This window comes from Lissotriton helveticus, chromosome 6, assembly GCF_964261635.1.
Source record: "Lissotriton helveticus chromosome 6, aLisHel1.1, whole genome shotgun sequence".
In the NCBI taxonomy this organism is placed as follows: domain Eukaryota; kingdom Metazoa; phylum Chordata; class Amphibia; order Caudata; family Salamandridae; genus Lissotriton; species Lissotriton helveticus.
This window is the reverse complement of record NC_136067.1, coordinates 1,529,966,730-1,529,990,413: the sequence shown is the minus strand read 5'-3', so window position 1 is coordinate 1,529,990,413 and position 23,684 is coordinate 1,529,966,730. Positions and strand designations below refer to the sequence as shown.

General features: G+C 43.2%; 1 pseudogene; it reads left to right on the top strand.

Moving 5' to 3' along the window:
• Positions 1–1,819: 1,819 nt before the first annotated feature.
• On the top strand, positions 1,820–15,619 carry LOC144762762 (parkin coregulated gene protein pseudogene; annotated as a pseudogene).
• The last annotated feature ends 8,065 nt before the right edge of the window (positions 15,620–23,684 follow it).

Sequence of the window (23,684 nt, the reverse complement as noted above, 5' to 3'; positions counted from 1 at the left end):
CCAGATTCAGTGAGGGTTCACATGATTGCCTTTCTATGAGAGCCCAGTCACCCTCTGGAGCTATTTCACAAAAGTTCACCAAACTTTCTCAAACTTCTGGGACTTCTTCTTGAAGTTCCTCCTGAGGGTCCAAAGTGTCCAAAACCAATTCCAAGGGTCTGGAATCTTCAAGATGGTCCTTGAAAGGTTCGGATCACATTCCCCACAGTGCACCTCGACAACACCCTTAAAAGTCCACTGGATACACTCCAGGCAGGGGGCTCTTGGTGAAGTTGATGCAGGTGAGCTGTGTTAACCTGTTGCTTGCAGGGAGCCCACTCTTTATTCCTCTTGAAGCAAGGTACATCCAGAGAGCTGTAGTTCCAGGTAATGCAGCAGGCACAGTCAGTCAGAATTAAGGGCCTGGTGGTGCAAATCAAGTTTCCAGCTTGGCATCCACTCTACCTTCCTCTTGAAGCAAGGTACATCCAAAGTGCTATAGTTCCAGGTAAGGCAGCTGGTGCAGTCTTTTCAGCATAGCACTGGCCCTGGGACTGGTTGAGCAGAGCCCAGTGACAGTCAGATTCAGTTACCACCAGTACCAGTCAGCAAAAAAGTGGGGGGTGCCCAGGGCACAAGGATGACTTTGCAACTACAATCTAAGAGGAAGTGGCAGATCACAAAACATTTTTGCCTCACACTAACACATGTCCTTAGTGATAAGTAAGGTAATGCTTGGTTCACAGACCTTTTACCACAGTATAATGAAAGTAGAATTGTTGATGTGTTAACGCGTGTCAAGTATACTTGTGCATATTTAAGCAGGCTGCAGCTGAAGTGCACCAACACCACAGCCCCATACAACAATATTACAATAACACACCACCGTTATAGCAATGCACTACAACGAAAGAGCAAATAAATACAAGAATAACAGCAAAATACAAAATAACAACACAATATAATGCAGCAACACAATCCAACAGAACGAAAACAAAATGACAGTACAAAAACACAACTCATCAGCACAGATTGTCAAGTATGTTATGTTTGTATTTTAGATTGTGTTGCTGTGGTGATTGTTTGTATTGTTGTGTTACATTTGTTGTGGCAGTGAGTTGTGTTCTTTAGATGGTGGTGTGTTTTTGTGTTACTTTATGGCTGTATTATTGGACTGTGTTGCAATGTGGTTGTTTTGTGCTTTGCTGTGATTGTTTTGTTGTGTTGTGTCCTGTTATATTTTAGTTGTGTTGATATTTTTCTTTGTGCTATAATATTGTGCTGTTTTGTGTTATTTCTTTAGCAACATTACAAATGCTGCCACATTTCCCCCCAAAACAGCACATTCCTTCAAAGTCACAGTGACAAATAGCAATGTCGCCTGTCTCAGTGCTGACATACTGCTGCAGTAGCTTTACTGGCGTTTTGGACAGCCCACACATCTGTCTGAGACCAACCCTTAAATCATCACTTTCACAACTAATCCAAGATGGATGGGTAAATAAAAAAGTAGCATGAATACGCTTTTTTAAATGCCATTATTTTAGAATTAATTTTGTTTTATTTGATTTTATGATGCAGTGGAATTACAACATACACTACCTACCTTCTTTGACCAGTGGGTCAAAGAAGAGAAAGGAAAGAAAGGAAACGAAAAATCTTAAACTGAGCAGCACTCCCCCTCCACCACCCGCCTCCTCCCCTCACCAAAGAACTTTTTTTAAATGTAGCGTTAAAGTGCTTCAGGAAAAAACATTAAAATAATGAGAGGGGTAGAGAGGGGATGTGGTGAAGCAACATGGCGGGTGGAGGGGGGGAGAAACAACATAAGGGAGGGAACATGGGGCCAAATGGAGGCACATATAAGGAGCAGGAGCAATGTGGAGCAGGGGAGCAGGAGCACAGAAGCATGAGAGAGCACATGAGGGTAGGTGGGAGGAGAGAAGCACATAGGCGAGTGACATTGTGGAGAGGGGAGAAAAGCACAGGAAGAAGACAACTGGAAAACACATGCACTACAATGGAGTACTTAAACAATGTTTTCCCATTCCAAGGTTGCTGCCATGTTGCTTCAAAGTGTCACGGCCACCTAGAAATGGTAAAACAATTATATAGTAAGCTGAATACCAATCTAAAGTGGTCGATATCGAGCTTCCATGGGCTTTCATTTTGTTTATATATTTCAGTCATTGGATAGACTTAGAGCACTCTACTAGGAGCCGTGAACCCTGTGCAACTGTGACATCTTTTATTTGTATTAATTATTTTAACACATGCTTGCAATAATTAAAAAAAACACTACCTTGTTTTTTTACTGGCAACTATGTTCTCTATGCTGTGACCTTTGACCTCAAAGACCTGCCTAGAGTAGGCTGCTGTACCAGACCAAGGGCCAGATATACATAGGTTGGACTTTTGGATGACCAAATAGCAAATTTGTGCGATGTGCTATTTCGGGATTGCAAACACCCATGTTCTAAATTGTCTTTGACACATTTTGCGATTATCAGTGGGTCGCAAATAGACCTACCTCATTAATATTCTTTAGAAAGGTCTCAGTTTGTGACCCATTGGGAATTGCTAAAATCTGGAGTAATAAGTATGGGGGCCTGCTGGGGTCTGCATACCACCATGTCTGTGATTGCTTTTCAATAAATCATGTTTTTTTAAAAAATGCAGCTCGTTTTCCTTAAAGGAAAATGGGATGCCTTTCAAAAATAAAAATGAACGTTTTTCTTTTCTTTTCATTTATTAAGAGTAGGCGTTGTCCGTTGCACCACTGCTTGCTCTTAAAAAATGTTTTCACCAACATTCACAATGGGTTACTAGTTGGTGGTAAAATGCAAGTTTTTGGTGACTGCATTCCGGTCGGAAAACATTCACATATAACACTGCGAGTCGGTATTAGGAAGGGATGCCCTAAACACCCACATTCGAATACGGAATCGCAAACCCTATTTGCCATTCGATAATAGGTTATCAAATTCTCAAATAGGGCTTAGTACATGTAAAACAACTTTTTTTTGTTTGCAAATGGCCCAATTCGGCGAATGGAGTTGATTGGGACCGAAAATTCACTTCGTACAACTGTCCCAATATGTGGCTGGACCATTAGTTCTGGATCGAGCAGTCTCAAAAGTGTAGCTTAGACCAAATTTTGCAGGTCAGTGTTTTTTTTTTACATGCCATGAGGCGTGTGATTTCAAGGATGTTCTGACTTCATTACAGCCTACCTGACCAGGTGTGACAGCAGTTGACCCCTGCACCATGTCCACATCTTGCGCCTCAGGTTCCAGGTCTGCGATTGCACCATTACTCGCAACTCTGCTCCTTTCTAGTGGGATGGGTGCTTGTGTGTAAGTAGTATGCCTGTGTATGAGTGCAGGACGAGCAGTGTGTCTGTGTCAATGCATGATGAGCAGTGTATCTGTGTGAGTGCACAGTGTTTTGTAAGTATTTGTGAGGGTTATGCATGTGAATGCAGGGCGAGCAGTGTATTTTGTGAGTACATGGTAAGTCTGAACTACTGGGTGAACATGCCTGAGCCGGTGGCGAGTGAGGGGTTGACCTATGGCAGTGCTAAATGAAGAATCTGACTGTATGATTGCCACTGTGTGACTACAGGGTGCGAGTTGTGACTTTGTGAGAACACAGGGAGGGGCGTGCCTTTGTGAATGCAAAGGATGTCCCTGTGTGAGTAGAGTATAAGCCCAGACCTACTGGCGTTGCCAATGCTTGTTTTAGTTTGTTGTCTGGGTACAGAGTTCAAACGACTGAATGCTCAATAAAAACATTAAATCGCACTTATCTATGTACAAGGTTTTTCCATGCACAAAGGTGGGTGAAGTCAACGACTTGGGTGACCTTGAGGTGTTGTAGAACATCTTGCCGATGGCTCTGATCTCCCTAGCAATGTGAGTACATGTGAGTTGAGCGCAGCTGTGTTATTCCTTAAGGTTCAAAGAAAGATTTGTTTAGCTTTCTTTATTTGTGTGGCCAGTATCGCCAAAGATTCTGTGTTCCCCAGAGCATACAAAGTCCGTACTTGGAACGACATATGTGGTATTACAGAAAATAGGCGTTGTTAAAGCAGCAAATGGCTTTTGCTTTGATGCTGGCTGTAAGGCTCAAACAGTTAAATGCTTGCTGCTGGCATCTATGTATTATTGAGCTCGAAACCAGGCAAGACCGACTCTGCCTTCCATCCTCCCAAGGCCCATTACATTGGGTAATAGCAATGCCTGTTATTTACAACGCTGAGAAGAAATGTTACAAACTGTAGCATGAAAATCGCAGGAAAAACAAGTTGTTGTCATTTGTTGCTGGTGAAGTTTGATGTGGTCATTGAAACAAAACATCTGTGCAGATTCCCAGTCGTAATACTGAGTCACACCCACAACTTGAGGGATAAACAAGAGAGATTTGGGTAAATAATAAGATGAGTCCTCACGGGATATTGGCAGGCAAAATGACCCTGTCCATGGTTAATTGTGTCACTGTTTCCTTTAGTGTTGCAATTGGTTGTTCTTATGTATTGTTTGTGTTGATTGGACTGCTCATGCCTTTATTTTTAGTTTGGCCTTTTCTGTGGAAGAATTTTGTCACTGACTGGCGCCTGTATCACGTAAACAAACGGAATCTGCGTGATCTGTGCTCAACCCCGGTAAAGTTAAGAGAGCAGGAGTGTGAAATGGGATTGCAAGATGTCACAAAGTCATGGAGTGTGGGCTCAGTATGGGGTGGAAGACATACTGTGCTACAACACATAGCAACCCAGCACTCAGTCACTTTGTGAAATCTTGCAATCTCTTATTAAACTACTGCTCTCTTACCTGTAGCACAGACTGGAACATGTGACTCAGACATAGGGCCCTATTTATGAGAAACTAACACAGCGCGGTACCGCGAGTCCTTTTGCTGTGTTAGGTTCAAAGCACAGGAATGGGACATTTTTATACAACAATATGTCGCATCTCTGTCCTTTTCCCTGTGCTGGCGCACAAACTGCTGCCATGCGCCGGTGCTCTGGCACCATGGTACAAGGATACCTGCATCAAGGGGAGATTGTTTTTGTGCAGGGAGTGGCACCTTTCTGTACAAAAATAATCAATTGAAGTGGTTTCCTCTATCAATGCGAGCTGTAGAATGCAGAACGCATTGAAAGAGGAAACGAGGAGAAATGAAAGCATTTCTCCTTGTTGCACCTCGCTACGCCACCCCTGGGGTTGCGTAGCATTCTGATTGCTCGTAATACAGTTATTACAAGGAAGAGGGACATAGATAGGACAATATTTTACGGGGTCCAGTGTACTCGTCCTATAGACTAGTGACACAAAGGGATGTACAAAAGTTCCCCGGGAAGAGTGACGGAGAGGGGTGTGTGTGCTAGTGAGTGGGGGGAATCCCCAAGTTGGAACTAGAACCCTCACACACCCAGCAAGCTAGGTGTCATGCTTCATCATATGGGCTCTGCTCCTCGTCAGACTGGCGCTGCAATGTCTGACGGGCTCCCGAAACCGGGGCTCTTTAACGGAGATCTTCTGTTCCCGCCATATGGTGCATGCATGTGAGAGGGCCTGTGGAGTGTGGTCGTGAAGTGGGTGTTAAGTTAAAAAAGGTGAGTCAGTCTACATACTGAATTTATTCTCGTAGTAGACTCCCTTGGTTAAAAACAAAGAACAGTGGTGTGGGAGGGGAGAGACAATGACCCTAACACTATTAGGGAGAATTGGACTACTACCCTCAATTATCGGTCGACATGTTTCTTGCCTGATGGCAATTCTTCAGGACCTAAATAGGATCGTACCACACAGTGAAAAAACTAGTGACGAATATATACAAAAACAAAAGTAGGGGGTCAAAACTTGCAGGCAGGTATACGGCCGTAATACAGTCAGTAATACCAGGGTGCAGGCTAGTCTGTCCTGCTGCAATTAGAATGCCCTAAACCGGATCCCTGATGGACCTCTCAGTCTGCTCCCGTGGGACTGGCTGGGGAGGTATAGTACCTTCAGCGCCAGCAGTCCAAACGGCTTCACCTACCCCACGAGCAGCGTCTAAGCAATGACGCAGAGCAGCTGCGTCATTGCTTAGACGCTGCTCGTGGGGTAGGTGAAGCCGTTTGGACTGCTGCCGCTGAAGGTACTATACCTCCCCAGCCAGTCCCACGGGAGCAGACTGAGAGGTCCATCAGGGATCCGGTTTAGGGCATTCTAATTGCAGCAGGACAGACTAGCCTGCACCCTGGTATTACTGACTGTATTACGGCCGTATACCTGCCTGCAAGTTTTGACCCCCTACTTTTGTTTTTGTATATATTCGTCACTAGTTTTTTCACTGTGTGGTACGATCCTATTTAGGTCCTGAAGAATTGCCATCAGGCAAGAAACATGTCGACCGATAATTGAGGGTAGTAGTCCAATTCTCCCTAATAGTGTTAGGGTCATTGTCTCTCCCCTCCCACACCACTGTTCTTTGTTTTTAACCAAGGGAGTCTACTACGAGAATAAATTCAGTATGTAGACTGACTCACCTTTTTTAACTTAACACCCACTTCACGACCACACTCCACAGGCCCTCTCACACGCATGCACCATATGGCGGGAACAGAAGATCTCCGTTAAAGAGCCCCGGTTTCGGGAGCCCGTCAGACATTGCAGCGCCAGTCTGACGAGGAGCAGAGCCCATATGATGAAGCATGACACCTAGCTTGCTGGGTGTGTGAGGGTTCTAGTTCCAACTTGGGGATTCCCCCCACTCACTAGCACACACACCCCTCTCCGTCACTCTTCCCGGGGAACTTTTGTACATCCCTTTGTGTCACTGCTCGTAATACAGGAAATGTATCAGTGGACATGGGTGTTGCGTGGGAACACCCACACCACCACAACCCATGTCACGCCCCTAACACGCAAAGTGTTGCGTAAAATGGGGCCATATTTACAAGCACACTAGCTACACAGGGGACTTGTAAATATGCCCCATAGTTTGCATACTTGATTCAACTGATTTGTAAATAAATCCACCACTATGTTTGAATTCCTGCCTGTTTCAGTTGTTCAATAAAAGCTCTTAATCCCAGAAGGGGAATGCTTTCTAAGAAACAATCCTTTACCAAAACCTCTGTTCTCTCGACTGCTCATGCGGATTGACTGTCTTGTCCTTTATTGAGGCGTTTTCCATTACGTATGTCACCCTGAGGGTCTCAGACTGCCCGCCATTTTAAATTTGCTTCATAAAACGTATTGGGAATATAGATCAAGATGTGAGCCTCACATTTCTCTTCCTTCCTCTGCTATCTGCTTTTTCGTGTAGACTTGGTCCATGGAAAATTAGTTTTTATCTCTCTGCGAATCTCAATTTAAAAGTAAGATCATTGGGTCCTCTTAAAATCTGCTTTGAGAATACTTTTGAGGTGGCTTGGCTGGACACCACGATGGCTCCTGCCTTTAATGCTCCAGAGATTGGAATAACAAATACAAACTCTTTGGCCATTTTACTCGCTGCATGAGAACTTCAAAAGGTAGCCTCCCAAAGTAGAAGTGAATGATTGATAGAGCGACTCAAGATGTAGGGGACTCCATTTCTTTCCTATATTACCTGGACCGAAAGAAAGGATTCTCCCCTCAGAAATTACAAGACTGAACAAGTTGCAGAGGGCAGCTACATCACCTGAGTCCCCTTGGCAGATTCTCTGAGCCACGGCCAGTGCCTAGCTTTGTAAGGAGTTAAATAGACCTGAGCACCTGATGAACAAAGGATGGTTAGCCCAGCAAGAGGTAAGCGAAAATACAAGAGGAGGAGGAGACTGATCTGAGTCTGCGGATGAAGTGATCCCTTTGGCACCGGGTTTGCCACTGGGTTTAAACCAGAGATCAGTAAATCCACTCAAGTCACCTAAGTAAGTGCCAAAAGAACAGATGATGGATGGTATGCTGAACACCCCCAGTCAACAGATCTGGGTTTAATCCATAATTTTCTTTGCCCATCACACAACCCCAGTTTGGACCCAGCCATATTTAAATCAGTCTTGACCCTGCTCCTCATGGGACCAGTCCAGCCCGAACTGCCAAGACAGGCCCTCCCTTGTCCGGAAACAAACATCCTGGGACCGATTTCAGGCTATCACCCCACATCTGCCAGGCTAGCTTGAATTCAGTGGCGCACTGAGCACAGGACTCATGTCTGGACTTTCCCGTCCCACTTACGGCAACAATTACAAAAATGAACAGATGATGGACGGAATGTTGAACAATGTGAACATTCACCCCAGTCAACAGATCTGGGTTTAATTCATAATTTTGTTTACCCTCCACGCCACCCCAGTTTGGACCCAGCCATATGCAAATCAGTCTTGACCCTGCTCCTCATGGGAACAGTCCAGCCTGAACAGCCAACCCAGGTCCTCCCTGAACTGGAAACAGGCATCCTGAGACCGGTTTCAGGGTATTACCCCTCATCAGCCAGGTTAGCTTGAATACCATGGTGCAATGGGCACAGGACCCACGTCTAGGCATACCCTTTCCGCTTATGGCGACAATTGCAAAAAGAACAGATGTTGGATAGAATGCTGAACAATGCAAACATTCACCCCCAGTCAACACATCTGGGTATAATCCATAAACTTGTTTGCCCACCACGCCACCCCAGTTTGGACCCAGCCATATGCAAATCAGGCTTGACCCTGCTCCTCAAGGGAACAGTCCAGCCCGACCTGCCAAGCCAAGTCCTCCATGGACCGGAAACAAGCATCCTGGGATCGGTTCGGGGTATCACCCCTCACAGCCAGGCTAGTTTGAATCTAGTGGTGCAGTGATCAAGGGAACCACATCTTGGCATACCTTTTACACTTAAGGCAACTATTGCAAAAAGAACAGTTGTTGAACAGTATATTGAACAATTTAAACATTCACCGTCAGTCAATAGATCTGGGTTTAATCCATTGTTTTTTTGCCCACCATGCCACCCCAGTTTGAACCCAGCCATATGCAAATCAGTCTTCACCCTGCTCCTCATGGGAACAGTCCAGTCCAAATTGACAAGCCAGGTCCTCCCTGGACTGTAAACAGGCATCCTAGGATCGGTTCGGAGTATCACCCCTCAAAGCCAGGCTAATTTGAATCCAGTGGTGCAGTGACCATGGGAACCACGTCTGGGCATACCCTTCCCATTTAGGGTGACAATTGCAAAAAGAAAAGATGATGGACGGAATGCTGAACAATACAAACATTCACCCCAGTCAACAGATCTGGATTTAAGCCTTTGTTTTTTTTCCACCACTCAACCCCAGTTTGGACCCAGCCATATGCAAATCAGTTTTGCACCCGCTCCTCATGAGAACAGTCCAGCCTTTGGCACTGGGTTTAATCCAGAGATCAGTAAATCTCCTCAAGACACCTGCATAAGGCAGGGCGCCATCATGCCCCAGCACAGAATGCAGACACAAGTGGAGCTGGGTGCATGTAAAGGGAGAAGCAAGAACAGTCATTTCGCAAACTTTTGCTGGACTTGGGTGAAAAATTTCCTGTGGAGCCTTACTCCACGTTCTACGTAGTAAAAATGTCATGTATGTAAAAGACAGTTTTTCTTTACTAGACAGATTCAGCGCCTGGCAACACCTTGTATTAATAAGCCATGTTTGCTTTCTTTTTTAATATTTATATCTATTAAGACAGGAGTAAGAAGTAATGGGGTCATGGTCTGTGGCTTAGTTTGGAGCACTCGGGCAGCCCATCCTGAACTGCCAGAAGAGACCCCTTTCAGAAGGGAAGATAAGCAACCCCAGACCAGTTTTATTTTTTTTAGGGCTCGTCAGTAAGGTATAGCTTGGATACTAAGGCACAGTCCGCAAAGACCCAAATCTGGGCATACACTGGGCCACATAGTGTGGAACATCAGGAATGCTTGCAAAAAGTTGAACCACTGGCAAATATATTGGAAGAGAGAGGGAGAGCTGGCCAGCTAGAGAATCATGAAGTAGTGATGGAAAGATATGCAAGGTAGAGAGAGAACCAGAGAGACAGCTGTAATGTAGATAAAGAGACAAAATGAATAGAGGTATAGAAAGCTGGGTGAGGTAAAGAGATTATTGAGGTAGAGTGAAAGGTAGTGAGAGAGGGTTGAATTTAGAAAAAGGGATAATGTGGAGAGCGAAAAGAGGTGAATTATAGAAATATAGGTGAAAAAGAGGTAAATTTATACAGATGTAGAACAAGAGAGGGGGACATACACAGACAGTAGTGCAGTAGATTGAGAAGTCAAGAGATGCATAAATAGATAGGTACGGTAGAAAGTTGGAGTTGAAATAGAGAATGAGGATCAGAGAGGGAAGTGTGGGGGCGAGAGGAGGTTCCTGTTTCTTCCGAATTCCCAGAGCCCCTACAGGAAAATAGTGGTTCTACGATGGGTTTTGAGTAGGCAGGAAGAATGGCGCTCAGGCTGATTAAAGGTGGGGTGTAGGAAGAACAAGTACGGTTACAGTGCTTCCAGGTCAGGGGAAAACCCAGTTAACCCCTGCAGTTATGTGGGTATGGAACCACACATAAAATGGAGAACAAGTCCTGGGCACACGTGCGAAATAATGATTCAGAATGTCAGTGTACAATCTGTAGTACTCAATGTTAAATTCACAAAGGTCTACACCAGTGGTATGCTTTTAATAGATAATATTTATACAAGTCTTGCAGTATATGACAATATGAACACCAGCCGACACGTGTTTCGTCACCTGGGTGGTAACCCGTGACTCTTCAGGGCTGGAAAAGATACAAGATGTATGGTACAGTAAAGTGTAAACAGTCCATGACATGTAGTGGTTACATAAGTGAGGTGATAAAAGGGGAACACCTCTCTAAATGTGGAAACCCTATAAGAAATGCGAAGAACAAAATGGGAACATAAAATAGTGACTTTGTAGCACTTGCAATGGAAGTTCCTCGTGGGAGAGTGAATAACAACATTGAATGACCAATACTAATGCAAGGTGCGCCTTGTGCGCCTGGACGTGTTCCATCAAATCCCTAAAAAAAGGCCTACTCATGATAATGTGAAAGCTTGTGGGTGGGTGAGAGAATAGTGACAACAAGTGATAGGACGTAACATTGTAATTATTTTTACATCGGTCCTCTAGAAGTCGTCTTGGAGATGCTCTGTGATTGAGAGGAGGAACTTGACTCTGTGACCTGCTGCTCCCATGCCATTCCAGCCTATCTCAATATCCTTTCTGCTCTCTATTTCTTTGCAACAGGGATCTTCCAAAGGGTCTCCAGTGACCTTGTGAGCATTTCTCAGGCAAGCCAGTCAGGGTGCTTGCATCAGGTACTGAGCTGCATCAATTCTAGAGCCCACCTCCACATACAAATGCCCCATACACTGGCCAGCAGACAGAGGGCAGTTAGGGATTTTTATCTCATCTCTCGCTTCCTATGTGTGCTGGGTGCAATTGATTGAACCCATGTGGCCCTCCAGCCACCTCCATATTGCACACATATTCTGCAACAGTCACTAATAGTATTCCATCAATGTGCAGACTTTCTGTGATGCCAGTGGGAGATTCATAGATATGCATGCAGCATTTCCAGGCAGTACCCATGACAGCTTCGTATTCCGCATGTCACATCTTGCCCAGCGGATGACTGCGGGAGAATTTGGCAACATGTGGCTACTGGGTAACTACCAAACACTATAAATGGGTGATATGTGAAAATGAAAGGGCCTATTTACAAGCCCCTTGCGCTGCCAGTACGTCACTTTTTCCCATATGAAAAGTGACGCACCGGCGGCGCAAGGGGCTTGTATATAGGCCCCGAAATGTATGAACGACACCTTACATTAACAACCATTGTTCAATAAGAATCACCAAGCCACAGACATGGTCTCAACAGACACTGCATGTACCAAAGTATAGATAATGTTCTGTTCAAATTTAAGATGGAAATGTAACCTATTTCCCTATCTTACCTTCTCCGGCGATGCTAGGTATGCACTCTCCCCTCAACTCCTTACACCTTAGAGACATCCAACGACTATACCTCAGCGTAGGTACAATCAAGCACACATACGAACTCGAGCCATCAGAGAACACACATTTGGTCTGTTGAAGTCGTGTTTCAGATGTCTCGACCGTACAGGAGGTGTGCTGATGTACAGCCCTGAAGTTTGCAAAATCATATTAGCCTACTGTGTTTTGCGCAATATAGCTTTAAAGCATGGCTTACACATACCTCTTGTACCTCGGCGAGGTCTGAATCTGGCCAACCATGCCATTGCACATAACCGAGGTCAGGGTATGCAAGTCCGTGATCAGCTGGTTGCCCCATTTTTCGCATGAGCAACCTGTTGTGTCATGGACAAAATCTGGTTTGCTGTCTGTTGTCAATGTTGAAAGTTGGATAATTATGACTCTGTCTAAAAATTCTATCCTGAGACTACTTTGCAAGCCACACTAACTGTATGTAAACCACAGCTGTTGACAGGAGTCAAAAGACTGACCGTGCATCAGGTCATGTGCTGTTGTCAGCAATCAGTGTAGTGAATGTCTCTAAGGGATATATTGACTCAGAGGATGAGATGTATATGTTCTGAAAGACCCTCCCGTACCTTTTTGAGATGGGTGTCACTATGTGTCTGGGATACACAGCACTGCTTCCCTAAAATTTACTGTAATACAACAGACAACTCTTGTGTTTAGCACTAAATGTGGACTATATGTACCATCATGCAAAGGAGGAGAAAACTAAACTGGGGTGTGATGTTCTGCCAGTCCTTTCCCCCGTCCCAGCCAAAATCTCATTAAATGGTCTGTTCTCCCTTTTGTTTCATGTCTATGATTTTCTCTTACACTGTCATGGGAAACATCCTTTACAACGAAACTTTTACCACGCAGTGCTGTTACAACGCAAGTATTACAACGAAAACCTTTACAACGCATTACACTGGGGGGCGCTCTAGGATAGGGAATAGTTTTAATTTACTATCCAACACCTTCCCTAGTGTCCACGGGGACTGGAGTTGGAATAGTAAATGAAACTATTCACTATCCAGCACCCCCAAGTGTAATGCGTTGTAAAGGTTTGCATTGTAATACTTGCGTTGTAACAGCATGCGTGGTAAAAGCATGCGTTGTAACGTCATACATCCACTGTCATTTCAGGTTTCTTCACTACAGAACAATAGGATGGCAGTGGATTTGATCTGTGATTGTGGATGAATCAGAATGCACACAAAATGGCTGCCAACTACTTCCTTTGATGTATTTCCTGTCTGTCATTTCCTGTATGAAATAATGGGTTCTGGTTCGATTTCGCAACTTCTGGCACAACTGCGCACTCTCTATATGCGGACCCTACGTTCCGCAACCGGAAATTAAGTATTCCAGGTGTAACCTCTGAAATTGAATCAGAACCCATTATTTCATACAGGAAATGACATACAGGAAGTAAGACACAGGAAGTACCTCATGGGAAGTTGTTGACACCCATTTTGTGTTCATTCTGAGTCATCCTCTCCCACAAATCAGGTCCTCTGCCATTCTGCTACTCTTTTCAACCTTATTACCCCAAAATGGCTGAGGGTTATGAGGAGAAAGCACTCCCTTTCACTGAAAGGTAATTAGAACATTAGCTGAGGGAGTGCTACTCAAATTTCCTCAGCTATATGGGGTGCCGGAGGACCTGCAGTGCAGTGGGCGTTCACACCTGGAAGGCGAGCGCATGCCGCAAGCGCTGGGAGGACCTAAAACTCTGGGCCCGGATCAAGGCTGAGGAGCTACTGGGCCAGTCTTCCCAGCACCATGTGCATCGTCCCAGCCACTCGACACTGTACAGGAGGGACCTGCATGCAGCTTGACCGGCCCTCCATGCTCAGTTGGAGGAACATGAGCAGCAGAAACCTGGTAAGTGCATTATATGTAGGGCTCCCGGTTATATGGTATTTTTTGTTGTTGCTACTTTCGTCTGTATTTATCCATATTTATTTTTTGGGCATTTTTTCTGTATTTATCCACATTTATTTTTGTCACAAGCAAAAGACGACGCTACAGCTAGTATTTTTCCACATATATTTAAATTGTGAATACACACATGCGCTCGGTTGTTATTGGTCAACACTATACATTTATCTGAAACGTTGCCATTTGCAGAATGTCCCAAATATGCTTAAAAGTGCTTTCACAAGCCATTTGTCTCAGAGTCTTGCAGTTTCTGCCATCGGCAGAGAGCCACATCCTCTCCCCCACCTTACTGCCCCACTGAGAGAAACTCACACTGCCTTCAGCTGCAACCCAATTATGCCCCACTATAAAAACCTGAAAGCAATTCAATTCAAATTATGCACTAGACTCCAGTAATATGCTGCCTGAAAAAAGTAACAACATACTGGAAAAAAGCAAACACTCATAGTTGACAGATGTTATTGATACCCAAATAATAACTGAGCTCTGTGAAGCCACCCTGGAGTACACCTATCATATTTAATAAGTTTAATAAGAATTTCCCCTGAAAGAGTCCTGAAAGTCCATCTCTTCAGATTTAAAAGCTTTTAATGTGGGAACCCCCGAACCAGCATCCCTCCTTGCATAGCTGGGTATTGTTAAGTGTAAAGGTGCAGGGGAGAGACTAGAGCAATTTAAACTGGCTCACTTGAGCTTGTCAAAAATATAATTTCAGCCAAACTCAAGAAGCCTGAACCAAGCAGAGTGCAAAGGACTTTGTGTAAAGTCGACGCTTTAATATTGTAATAAAGTATTTATTTAGATCAGCACAGTACAACCAGTACGCTGGGTCCCACGTTCCCGGCCGGAACATGGAGGGGCACCTCTTTTGTAGCTCAAAAGTGGTGAAAAGCCCCCTCCCCCCAGGAATGCAGGGGATTAAGAGAAGTTTTCAACATAAGATTTTTAAAAAACACAAGAAACAAACAGAGAGCTTTGTTTTGCAGGTCACATTATTCCGGATTCTCTATAGGATTGTGCTCTCTGGAGAGCATGACAAAAAAATTGCAACATTTTAGGATGTAAAGCTCTATACTGAGGTGGAGATAGAGAAGCTCGACTACCATCACTATCTGCCGCTCTTCTTTGATGGGCTTTGTGAGATGACACATCCTTATGAGTTTTTCGCATGGCAAGGGGTCCACGACATGCTGGAGCACCGAGGGAACAAGATCCTTCCTGTCATTCCTCAGCTCATTATCCCAATAAAAAATGCGTTGAACATCTGCAACCGGCAGGTCATCTGTACCACGTTGAAAGTCCTGCAGCACCTGGGCGTTTCCGCAGACATGGTGGGAGAGGCGTTGGAGCCGTATTACCGTCAGATCCTCCCTATTCTAAACATCTTCAAAAATATGAATGTTAACTCAGGTGACGGCATCGACTACAGCCAGCAGAAGCGGGAAAACATCGGCGACCTGATCCAGGAGACGCTAGAGGTCTTCGAGCGCTATGGAGGAAAAGACGCTTTCATAAACATAAAATACATGGTGCCCACCTACGAGTCGTGCTTGCTAAACTAAAGGGGAATAAAAGCAAAGAAACCATGTAAAAAAGTGCAGGGTTCACTTGTTTCCAAAAAGCCTATCACTGTTTCTCCCTAAGATTCTTGTTATTTATGCCTCCTTTCTCTACAGCTGATACAGAAGCAGCTTTTGGGCCAGCAGACTATTAGCACGTTTGAGAACAAAGCTATCTAATACATAAATGGTGACTGTTCCCAAGATTAAAAGAACAGAGAGCTTTATTGTGTGTGCGCTGAAAAATGAGACAAGAGGTTGAAGCACCACAATGAAATGGATCCAAAAAAAGAAAAAACACTTTTACTGCATATGTGTTTGTGGCTGTGTTCTGTCCAGCTTTTTCGACAAACAGGACACGTGGCATGCTGTTCCCGCCAGGGCTATATATTGTCGTTGTGGTGATTGCAAGGCACTGCCTTACTGTTTCTCCCTCGTTATGCACCACAATCCTCACAATTCCTAATTATACAGAATCCTACACACATTTAAAAGTTACGTGCAAACCGGGCGCTCTAACACAGAATCTGCTCTTGTAAAACCCAGTCTGCGAGGAAAAGACGGGTGCTGGAGCAATCGACAGAGTGAAGAGGTAGGGGCTGAGGGGTGAACAATAAAGCCTCATTAATGGTCTTTCAAAGACCTGTGAAGTACTTGGGTGCGGCTGTGTGCACGAGCGCCGTCACCTCTTAACCCTCTAAGGAGGGGGAGACACCAGATGGTTGGGGGTGTGAAGTCAATGACAAAATATACTTGTGTTTTCCCGTTTTTATATATAAATACAGATAAAGGAAAACTTGTTTTCCGTCTGTATTTATATGTAAAAATCCGTTTAAACGGAAAACTGGGAGCCCTAATTATATGCAGTATGTGTCTGGAAGTATGATGTGAGTGAAGACAGAGTTGTACCATTGTATGTCCAATGCCTTCATTCACCTATTCTGTGTCTATGCAGCAGTCATCATGAAGCAAAAGGCTCACTGTAGCGCATTGACTGTACAGGGCAAAATGCATTCTGGGAGTTGTAGTTTCATTATGACAACTGGGGAATTGAGCCACACTTGTGCATATGTACAGAAAATTGCACTGCCAACACCACTAACAGTGAACCAAGGGAATCATAACTGATGTGTGCATTGGATGAGGAATGGTACAGACACTGTCCAGTGTGTGTATGAGAGGGCAATGGGTATTAGATGCTGTGAATTACCTTGCATTCGGTGAGTTTGGTTTCTGATTGAGACAGATCATCATGTGCCACGGAGTCAAGACAGACTTTGAGATCCTTGCCTCACTCCTAAGTGTTTCAAGTGTGTCCACAAACACACGTCTTACCCTTAATGGCTTGAATGCCATGTTTCATGCACATGTAGCTGTAACAACGAGCCACTACTGTTCACCAGTGCACAGAACTACCTGATCAGTCTCCGAAGCCAATATGTGGCACTGGATTGCCAGCTTTTGTGAGGGAATATCAAAAGGTTAGACTCACAATTTAGCAAACCTAAAAGCCCAGACCTTTTTAGGAATGTGTGACCGCCAATCGACATTCGTCTTGTCTCATACAATGCTACACAGCAGATAACATTTGTCCAGACATAAAGTGCTGAGACTCCATATCACAGACCCTTTTTAATACCCTCTCGACTCGCTCTGATCTCCTTTTGTAGACTGGAATTGGAACCTGCCCATGTAGCAGTGACAGGACACACAGATCACAAGTATGCCAAAGTTGAGGGTTGGTCAGTACAGATGTTTAAGCAACCAAAAGTCTCGTGAGATGTCCATGTTAGACTCAAATCAGGAGATGACAGGGAACATACACGTGATTTAAGCCCATAAACACTGACAACTGTATAGTGTGATCATAGGAGAACAAAGTCTGACCTTGGCTCATCTAGGTATGTGTCTTGTCCTGATGTGTACAACCACTACATAATGATTTGTCTTACATTTCAGTGGGCTCAGCTGGCCAAGAGCAGGACACTGTTCGGAGCAGGACATCTTTGGTGTGCAAAGTGAGGAAGAAGAAGATGAGGCGGGACCCTCAACATCAGGAGGCAGGGGGATTGCGCCCACCCGGACTGACCAGGAAGACAACTCTGGTGCTACAGACCAGGTGGAGGCTGAGGACATTGAAGTGGGGGCAAGAACTGGATACCTCTGGCCAGGTGGGGGAGAGCTACTCTTCCCCAGACCTTTCAACAGTTAGTTTTGGTGAGGTGTCCCTGGGCCAGGCCACTACCCAACCTGGGCCTGCCAGCAGCCCCTCCCTAACTCTAGAGGCCCACATTCCATCTCCAGCTGTATCCCATGCAACTTGTCCCGCTCATCATAGCTGCCAGGTCGACACCAACATTGGCTCCGAAACTGAGGCACCACACCCCTCATTTTCAACCCAAACCCCTGAACCCAAGGTATGGAGTGGTGCACCACCAGTTATGTAGAAAATGTTTTTTTTCAAAAAGACTTATAATCTTGGTAGAGTTGTCTCAAACAGTCCTTTATTTGTTTTCAAGAATCCAAATACTGGACATTTTTCAGCCAACGTGTTTAGTTCAAAGGAATTGAACTTCTTCAGGGCATAAGTTAAAGTATCTTCTTATTGAAACAGTAATTTTATGAGGTGTGGCTGCGTGGGCCTCCTTGCAAGCCCACCCAGCAAGCAAGCATCATATCTATATTCATATCTATATCAGATCTCTATATATAGAGCCAGAGGGGCTCTATTAATTTTACACCACAGCTTGATCTGGTACAATGAAATCAAGCTGACTGAAGCACCTTTTTTTTGAATCTACACGGGGAGCGCTGTCCCGCTTTTCTAATCTTCTACTGGGAGAAACTCCCAGTGCATTGTCACTTTTAATCCACAAAGGGATTCTACAACGCTACGGCTGTGGCATAACATTAATTGAGCCCCTCTGGCCTACCTACATACTCCATTGGATTGAGAGCCTGTCCTCACATTGAGTACCCGGGCGGGTCCTCATGTGAGTAAACCCTTTTCCTCTATTCTTCACGTGTGGCACATCATTTTCACAAGGCTGCGCAATCATAAATTCAGATGTACCTTCCTCAATAGTCCTAAAGAGACCCCACATAGAGGGTTGAAATGCCATGGACAAACAGAAGAAGTGAACTATTTTCCCAGCACATACCATTGTATATAACTGCTGTTCACATGGAATTATTTTGATAATGGTCGACTTGTACAAACTGTGGAAACCTTGTATATAATATTCACATTGTCACTTAGGTTTAGGTTCACTTTGTCACTTGGGACACTATGCACAAATGTTGTTTTGATGTATAATGTCTACTCCTAACTTTATTGTTTAAAAATCCATAAAATATACTACACTGGAATCGGTGTGTTAGTGGTTCCTTCGCTCTCTGCTATTATCTAACCATCTATATTACGATTGTGAATATGTATCATAACCTCATAGTATATCATTCCACAGGAACCACTGTTTTTCATATATAACACATGCAGCAATTGGCAGCTGTTACCTCCACATAGCACTGACATCAATGAGATGACACATGAACAGACAAACATGTATGAGACGTTTACTGATATTTGAAGGAAGAGGAGAAATAATCAGGACACCACCACATTACATTGATTACACCTTCACCATTAAGACTAACATGTCTCATGAGTATGTTGTTGTCTGTTGACAAGTTGAAAGGAGTGTATATCCACAGGCTGATCAGTTTCACATTTGTACATCAGTTCAAGCTACATTGTAGAGTTCACATGTGAGATGTGCAATAGTCAGGTACACTTTGTATGTCATTACTGCTTCCATACCCATGAAGCCACAAAGCTCATTTTGGAATGAGAGATCACACATTTGTCATGTCCATCAGTTGAGTGTCCTCTGTTCCCATAATCCATTACCTACATCATGGTAGAACTAACCTGACAATGGATGATGTATTGTACAGCAGACATCCTATTATACACTCAATTATATAGGTGGCTACAGTAGAAGAGGAGGCAAGCAGAATGCAACATTTGACTCGGATCCCACATTGTGAGTAAGTTGCGAAGCTTTGAAGGTTGCCGCCTACATTGGGTTTGCACTGTGCCTTTCAGCCAAGAGATTTTAAAATTTAACTTACCGAAGATTCACCTTAGAAGCCAATACGTCCATCACAAACGTACACAACTGGCATCAGTGCGAGCCTCATCCACACCAATTTCAATATGATTTGTCCATTGGAATTTTGCTAGGGAGTTTTCATATCATTGACTTACAACCTAGTTGTGAGAGAAAACCAAATTACACAAGCACCCTCTTAAAAGTCCATTAATCTATGAACATAAATGTAGGATAGTGTTGTTATTTCCAAGGTTATTACACCAACATCATTCAATGGTTCAAAGGCAATTCAAAGTATGGATCCAAAACCAAATCTTGTGCTTCAAGTTCTTTATTGTTCAAATAAGTTAAAAGTTTCCCAGCTTTACACTGCCGACACGTGTTTCGCCCTCTCCAGGGCTTTTTCAAGGCTATCTTGTTCTGGTCTTATGCTGCTTTGGCATCGGAGAGGTCTAGAGTTCGAAAAGATACGGGTAGGAAGCGTTTATGCGAAACCTATTGGATGTCTTGGTCACAGCGAGCTATTCAGAAAGTGGGTTCCCTCTAAGTAACTTTTAATCTTGTAAGATCCCTCGTGGAGCATTGAAAGAACAAAAGTGATCTAGATGCAGATTTGTCTTGTTGTGGGGGTGCGACTCGCTGCGTGGAGGTAAATCCTATCTTGCTGAGTGAGAGATTCTTGAAGACCTTGATAAGTCTTTTCTCGTAGTTTTCGGCGCCGAGACTCCACTGCAAGGCACTCAAGTTGTATCTAGTACACTTCATATAACACTATACACTATGTTTATGTCCATTCTGCATTCAGCTTAATCAATGTCATTCTCTCTCAATTAACTCATTTTAATTCGATACAAAGCAAAACAATTTTGTTCATGAAACTTCATTTATATTGCACAAAAAACATGTCTTTTTTTAAAATCATATTTTTACAATAAACCAAGTACATTTCAAACAATCAGTTCAATCATAATCTTTGGATGTCCGTTGCTGGCTCAATGCATTTCGGGCCAGAGATTGGCCCTTCGTCAGGAGCCTGTTTGAATCAACAAAGAAATACATAAACAGTCTTCAACAACTTCTTCAACTGTAGTTGGAAACATCAGCTCTAACAATTATCTTCCTTTTGTTTTTAACGGAAGTAGATATACTGTCACCATAATTCAAAGCAAAACAAAAAAATAAGAGCCCTCACCTCACCTATGTGTGTACAACTACTCCAAGAAAAGCAACAAACGTCGCTAGTTACTGCACCCAGTCTCGAACAAAACGACCGTACGCACTGGAATCTGAAAAACAACAATCCTCTTAGTCCTCTGCACGTAGGATGCGTGGAAACACGCTCCTATTGTGCATTCCAACTTTCCTGCTTACCTTGTTCCACAGTGGCGTGTGCGAAACAAGCAGTGTTCTATATTCGGCAGCACATTCATTGGAGGGAACTCCGAAAAAATCTACAAATAAAAGCGTACATCAGTCTAGCTGTAACTCACCACATTAGAACTGCTGTCACCAAATTGGTTATCAAGCTTATCTACTGGACGCAGTCCAGTTTCCTACTTCGTGTCAATCCACACCTTGTCCTTCCTTAACTCGTAAAACCGGCGTCTGCCCTGAGTGCGTCTCTATGCTTCCCGTATACAAGCCATCCTCGAACGTAACCACAACCTAGACGACGGACTACCGTGTTCCTAATGGCAACGCCATCTTGGAAAGGGAAAAACATGTCTAACAATGAAAACTATTTGATAAATGCTAACAAGTCCATTGAGCTCTATTTTTATTTCATCAAAATAAATTGCTACTGGTGTACACCTCTAACTCAATCACAAAGAACGCCTCCATGCTCGAACTGAAGAGTACAACGGAACTTTATCGATCCACTCTCCTATTACAAACTATGGAAACCAGTGTAATAAAAATACAAATAAGTAAATAACGTGTTAAGAAATCATAATTAAATGAAAAGTTAGTAAAAGTGGTGACTTACATTATCCTTAGGTACAATTTCTTAAGCATTTCACGCATTAACAGATACAGAGGTGTGTGGTCATAGATATTATAAAAAACATGCAAAATCGATACGTTCATTAAGACCCTTGGGATCTTGAGTTCCTAACCTCTTAATCCAATATGTCTCTCTTTGGAGGAGGGATCTGGTTAGATCCGTACCTTCAAAGAGTTTCACTTGTTCTAACACTGAGAACTGTAGTTGTGCTATACTGTGCCTTTCTTCCATCCAATGTGTAGCTAAACTACTTTTGATGTTTTGTGTCCTAATTGTGCTTTTATGTTCTGAAATCCTTAATTTCAGTTTCCTTTCTGTCCTCCCTACATACAACTTGCCACAAGGGCATTTTATGTAATAAATTAAATTCATTGAGTTGCAGTCTGAGTTATGAAATAGTTTGATGTTTTTGCCCATCTGTGGATGGGGAATATTGGCTCCTACAATAACATTGTTGCAATGTACACAGTTAGTGCATTTCTTCATTCCTTTGTACGCAGTCTGTTGTTTTTGTTTGGACGAAAATTTCAAAATCTCCTTTAGGTTTTTTGACCTGGTAAATGCAAACAAAGGTTTTATTCGGAATATGCCTTGAAAATCTGGTTCATTTTCTAATAAGCCCCAATGTCGATTTATGATGTTTTTGATTTTTTGTGTACTTGTGCTGAATTTCGACACAAATACATGCCTTTCTGATTTTTCCTTGGGTTTCTGTTTTAATAGGTTGTTCCGATCCAACGCTAGGATGCGAGTTTTTGCTTGATCCAATAATTCCGGGGGGGGTACCCCCTTTCCTTGTATTTCTGTTGTTGTAATGCCAGATGTAGTTCAAAATCCTCAGGTTCTTTGCAAATTCTTTTTAATCTCATAAACTGTGAAAAAGGGAGATTCTTCTTCAAGCTTGGAGGCTGAAAACTGTAAAATTTTAAAGCATTATTAACATCAGTTTCTTTTCTAAAAACTGTAGTACGTATTTTTGAACCTTCCAAACAAATTAACACATCCAAGAATGAAATCTTTGAATCACTAAATGTGTGAGTAAATTGAATGTTTTCATCAAAACTGTTTAATTGCAACAACTTTTTTTCCAATTTCTGTTGACTTTCTGACCACAGTATAAAAATGTCATCAGTGAACCTACAATAGAGTATTGTATGTTCCTGCCATTCTTGATCATTGTAAATGTGATCTGCCTCAAACTTTGCCATGAATGTATTGGCATACGCTGGTGCCCCAGCGAATCCCATCGATGTTCCCTTTTGTTGTAGGAAAAATTGTTCATCCCATACAAAATAACTGTGGAATAAACAAAAATGAAGAATCTCTAGAATAAACACTTTATCAGCTCACATATTCGGTTGGCGCAGTAGAGCCCATTCCACTGCTTCAATGCCAGCATGATGAGGTATGGACATGTACAGTGCTTTAACGTCCACTGTGCAAAGAATCAGGTTGTTTGTTGGGTTGATTCCTCCAATTTTGGTCAAAAAATCTGTTGTGTCCTTTACGTATGATGGCCACATTTGAACAAATGGTTGTGAATAATTATCAATATATTGGCCTAGAGGCTCAAATATATTTCCACATCCCATTACTCTTGGCCTCATTGGTGGATTCTCGGCATGCTTATGAATTTTCGGAAGCATGTAAAGGCGAGGTGGTCTGGGGAAAGTGACGGTTAAAAATTGTTTAGTAGAATTTGTGATGTAGCCTTTCTCCAGGGCATCATCAAGAATCAATGTAAGTGTGATTTTCAGTTCATTGATGGGATCCTTATCCAAAAGTAAGTATGTTGATTCATCTAACACATGTTCAGAGACTTTGTTTTTGTAAAAGGATGCATCCATCACAACTATAGCGCCTCCTTTGTCTGCTTTTTGTATCATTAATTGATCATTATTTTGTAGTGAGGCCAAAGTTTGTCTGTCTTGAAAAGAAAGATTTTTCTTGGAGGATCTTTGCAGATTTAAATGCTGAAAATCTCTTTGGACTGATTTTTCGAAAGCATCTAAGACTTTATGGGGCACTGGGGCCTGAAATTTAGATTTTGACCGAAATTCAAGGAATTCTGTAGGTTC